A 6000-nucleotide genomic window follows, 5' to 3' on the forward strand; every position below is an offset into this window, starting at 1 on the left:
TATCCTAAAATTGTGAAACTCAAATATTTTCCGATAAACAATGTTTATTGCAAAATTTCGTTATAAACAGCCGTTTTTGACGTCAAAAGGAGTTTTATTACTTAAAAACTAATATTCCTAACAGAAGAGGTTGAAATAATCAGCTGTATGATATATTACAAGAATAATAATACCAATACTTAAAATAATTCAACCAGTGTACGATAAAAATTGGTTTATCACAAGTATTTTGTTTAAAACAGCCTATTACAATGTCTATAGTACTTTTAATATGTTTAAAGTTAGATTACTAATTAAAGACGTTTATTAACCTAGCTGAATAAAATATTACAAGAATATTATAACATAAAATCGAAATAACTCAAATAATGTACGATAAACATTCATTATTACAAGTAGTTCGTCTTAAACTGCTGGTTTTGACGTCAAAAGGAGTTTTAATACTTTAAAACTAATATTCCTAATCGAAAGGTTTATTTAATTATATGTATGATATATTACTAGAATATTACTACCAATAATTAAAATAATTGAATAGTGTACGATAAAAAAGGATTTTATACAAGTATTTTGCTTAAAACAGCCTATTTTGACGTCAAAAGGAGTTTTAATGTGTTTAAAGTTAGATTACTAACCAAAGAAGTTTATTAAATTAGCAATAAGAATTATTACAAGAAAGTTATACAAAAAATTAAAATAGCTCATATAATGTACGATAAACAATGTTTATTGCAAGCATTTCGTCTTAAACGACCAATTTTGACGTCAAATGGAGTTTTAATACTTTAAAAGTAATATTTTCATCCGAAATCGGTTAATAAGTTATTTTTATGAAATATTACAAGAATATTAAATACAAAAATCAAAATAACTCAGATAATGTACGTTAAACTATGTTTATAGCAAGTTTTTCGTCTTAAACAGCAGATTTTGACGCCAAGGAGTTTAAATACATTAAAACTTATATTTTCAACAACATTTATTAAATAAACTTAACGAAATATTACAAGAATATTATAACCAAAATTTGAAATAACTCAAACAATATACAATAAACAATGTTTATTGCAAGTATTTTGTCATAAACAGCCGACTTAGACGTCAAAAGGAGTTTTGATACTTTAAAACTAATATTCCTAACTGAAGAGGTTCATATAATCAGCTGTATGATATATTACAAGAATATTAATACCAATAATCAAAATAATTTAAATAGTGTACGATAAACAATGTTTATTGCAAGTATTTCGTCATAAAAAGCCGATTTTGACGTCAAAAAGAGTTTTAATACTTTAGAACTAATATTTCTAACCTAAGAGGTGTATTTAATTAGCTGTTTGATATTTTACAAGAATATTAATACCAATACTCAAAATAATTAAGTATTGTACAATGTAAAATGGTTTATTACAAGTATTTTGTTTAACTCAGCCTTTTATAAGGTATACAGTATTTTTAATATGATTAAAGTTAGATTACTTACTAAAGACGTTTATTAAATTACCTTTACAAAATACTACAACTGTATTATAATTATAATCTTGATAAATAAATAATGTATGATAAACAAAGTTTATTGCAAGTGTTATGTCTTAAACAGCTGATTTTGACGTCAAAAGGATTTTTCACCAAAAACATTTATTAATTACCTTTATTAAATAATACAAAATATTATAGCCAAAAATCAAAATAACTCAAATATTGAATGATAAACAATGTTTATTGCAAGTATTTCGTCTTAAACTGACGATTTTGACTTCAAAAAGAGTTAAATACTTAAAATCTAATATTATTAACTAAAAACTTTTATTAGATTACTTTTACGAAATATTACGAGAATAATAAAACCAAAAATTGAAATAACTCAAATGCTGTACTTTAAACACTGTTTATTGCAAGTATTACGTCTTAAACAGCCGATTCTGACGTGAAAAGGAGTTTTATTACTTTAAAACTAATATTTCTAACCGAAGAGGTTTATTTAATTATATGTATAATATATTACAATAATAATTATACCAATAATCAAAATAATTAAATACTGTACGATATAAAACAATTTAATTAAAGTATTTTGTTTAAAACAGCCTATTATAACGTCTATAGTACTTTTAATGTGTTTAAAGTTAGATTACTAACCAAAGACGTTTATTAAATTAGCTATAAGAAATATTACAAAAATATTAAAACGAAAAATCGAAATAACTCAGTAAATGCACGATAAACATGTATGACAAACACTGTTTATTGCAAGTATTTCGTCTTAAACAGCCGATTTTGAGGTCAAAAAGAGTTTTAATGCTTTAAGACTAATATCTTTTACCAAAAACATTTACTTAATTACCTTTACGAAATAGTACATCAATATTATAACCAAAAATAGAAATAGTTCAAATAATGTACGATAAACAATGTTTATTACAGGTATTTCGTCTTAAACAGCCGATTCCGACGTCAAATGGAGTTTTTATATTTTAAAACTAATATTCCTAACCGAAGAGGTTTATTTAATTATATGTATGATATATTACATAAATATTAATTCCAATAATCAAAATAATTCAAATAGTGTACAATAAAAAAGGGTTTAATACACGTTTTTTGTTTAAAACAGACTATTATAACGTTTATTGTCATTTTAATGTCTTTAGAAACAGATTATTAACCAAAGACGTTTATAAAATTAGCTGTAACGAATATACAAGGATATTATAACTAAAAATCGAAATAACTCGAACAATGTACGAAAAACAATGTTTTTTGCAATTATTTTGTCTTAAACAGCCGATTTTGACGTTAAAAGGAGTTTTAATACTTTTAAACTATATAATATATTACAAGAATATTAATACCAAAAATCTAAATAATTCATCTAGTGTACGATAAAAAAGGATTAATACAAGTATTTTGTTTAAGACAGCCTATTATAACGTCTTTAGTACTTTTATTATGTTTAAAGTTAGATTACTAACCAAAGACCATAATTAAGTTAGCTATAAGAAATATTAAGAAAAAATTAAAATGAAAAATTGAAATAACTCAATAAATGAACGATTAACAATGTTTGTTGCAAGTATTTCGTACTAAACAGCCGATTTTGACGTCAAAAGTAGTCTTAATACTTTAAAACTCAAATTCCTTATCGAAGATGTATATTTAATTAGCTGTCTGATATATTACAAGAATACAAATACCTATACTCGAACTAATTCAACTAGTGTACGGAAAAAAAGGATTTAATACAAGTATTTTGATTAAAACAGCCTTTTATAACGTCTTTAGTACTTTTAATGTGTTTAAATTTAGATTACTAACCAAAGACGTTTATTAAATTAGCTATAAGAAAAATTACGAGAATATTAAAACGGAAAACCGAAAAAACTAAATAAATGTACGATAAACAATGTTTGTTGCAAGTATTACGTATAAAACAGCCGATTTTGACGTCAAAAGTAGTGTTAGTACTGTAAACTCATATTCCTTACCGAAGAGGTTTATTTAACTAGCTGTCTGATATATTACATCAATATTAAAACCTATACTCAAAATGATTCAACTGGTGTACGATAAAAAAAGGTTCATTACAAGAATTTTCTTTAAAACAGCCTTTGATTACGTCTATAGTACTTTTGATATGCTTTAAGTTAGATTACTAACGAAAGACGGTAAATGAATTGGTTGTACGAGTATTACGAGAGAATTATGACTAAATGTCGAAAAAAACTAGAATAATGTACGATAAAAAAGGGTTTTATACAAGTATTTCGTCTTAAACAGCCGGATAGACGACAAATAAGGCTAAAATACTTTAAAACTAATACTTTTAACCAAAGACGTTTATTAAATTACCACTACGAAATACTACAATAATTTTATAACCAAAAATCGAAATAACTAAAGTAATGTACGATAAACAATGTTTATTGCGAGTATTTCGTCTTAAAAAGCCGATTTTTACGTAAAAAGGAGTTTTAATACTTTAAAACTAATTTCTTTAACCGAAAACGTATATTAAATTACCTTTACGAAATTTTACTAGAATATTATAACCAAAAATTAAAATAAATGATATAATATACGATAAAATTTGTTTATTGCAAGTATTTCGTCTTTAACAGCCGATTTTGACGTCAAAAGGAGTTTTAATACTTTAAAACTAATATTTTTAACCGACGAGGTGTATTTAATAAGCTGTCTCATATATTTCAAAAGTATTAATACCTATACTCAATTGAATTCAAATAGTGTACGATAAAAAAAAGGGTTTATAACAAGTATTTTATTTAAAACAGCCTAGTATAACGTCTATAGTACTTTTAATACGTTTACAATTAGATTACTAACCAAAGACAATAATTAAATTTGCTTTACGAAAAATAACAACAATATTATAATAGAAAATCGAAATAACTCAAATAATGTACGATAAACAATGTTTATTCCAAGTATTTCGTCTTAATCAACTGATGTTGACGTCAAAAAAAGATAAAATACATTAAAACTAATATTCCTAACCGAAGGGGTCTATTAAATTATATGTATGATATATTACAAGAATATTAATACCAGTAATCAAAATAATCAAATAGTGCACGATAAAAAAGGATTTAATACAAGTATTTTGTTTGAAACAGCCTATCAAACGTCTATAGTACTTTATATGTGTTTAAAATTATATTACTAACTAAAGACATAAAGAATGTACGATAAACAATGTTTTTTGTAAGTATTTCGTCTTAAACAGCTGATTTTGACGTTAAAAGGAGTTTTAATACTTTAAAACTAATATTCTAATCGAAGAGGTTCATATTAACATCTGTATGATATATAACAAGAATATTAATACCTATATTAAAAATAATTCAAATAGTGTACGATAAAAATGGGTTTCATACAACTATTGTGTTTAAATAAGCCTATTATATTGTCTCCAGTACTTTTAATTTCTTTAAAGTTAGATTACTAACCAAAGACGTTTATTAAATTAGCTGTACAAACATTACAAGAATATTTTAACCAAAAATCGAAAATTTCAAATAATGTACGATAAACAATGTTCATTGCAGGTATTTCGTTTTAAACAGTTGATTTTGACGTCAAAGGGAGTTTCAATACTTTAAAACTAATATTTTTAACTGAAACAGTTATAAAATTACTTTTACGAAAAATTACAAGAATAATAAAACCAAAAATTGATATAACTCAAATGCTGTACTTTAAACAATGTTTATTACAAGTATTAAGTGTTAAACAGCTGATTTTGACGTCAAATGAAGTTTTAATACTTTAAAACTAATATTTTTGACCGAAAACGTTTATCAAGTTACTTTTACAAAATGTTACAAGAATATTATAACTATAAAACTATATAAATTAAATAATGTACGATAAACAATGTTTACTGGAAGTATTTCGTCTTAAACAGCCGATTTTGACGTCAGAAGGAGTTTTAATACTTTAATACTTTAAAACTAATACTTATAACCAAAAACGTTTATTAAATTACCTTTAATAAATATTACAAGAATAATTTATCCGAAAATTGTGACACTCTAATAATTTCCGATAAACAATGTTTATTGCAAAATTTCGTTATAAACAGCCGCTTTTGACGTCAAAATGAGTTTTATTATTTCAAAACTAATATTATTAATCGAAGAGGTTTAAATAATCAGCTGTATGATATATTACAAGAATTTAAATACCAATACTTAAAATAATTCAACCAGTGTACGATAAAAAATGATTTATTATTAGTATTTTGTTTAAAACAGTCTATTATAATGTCTATAGTACTTTTAATATGTTTAAAATTAGATTACTACCAAAAGACTTTTATTAACTTAGCTGTATGAAATGTTACAAGAATATTATAACCAAAAATCGAAATAACTCAAATAATGTACGATAAACATTGTTTAATGAAAGTAGTTCGTCTTAAACTGCCGATTTAGACGTCAAAAAGAATTTTAATACATTAAAACTAATTTTCCTAATCGA

This window comes from Thalia democratica, chromosome 3, assembly GCF_965202585.1.
Source record: "Thalia democratica chromosome 3, ktThaDemo2.hap1.1, whole genome shotgun sequence".
NCBI classification, from domain to species: domain Eukaryota; kingdom Metazoa; phylum Chordata; class Thaliacea; order Salpida; family Salpidae; genus Thalia; species Thalia democratica.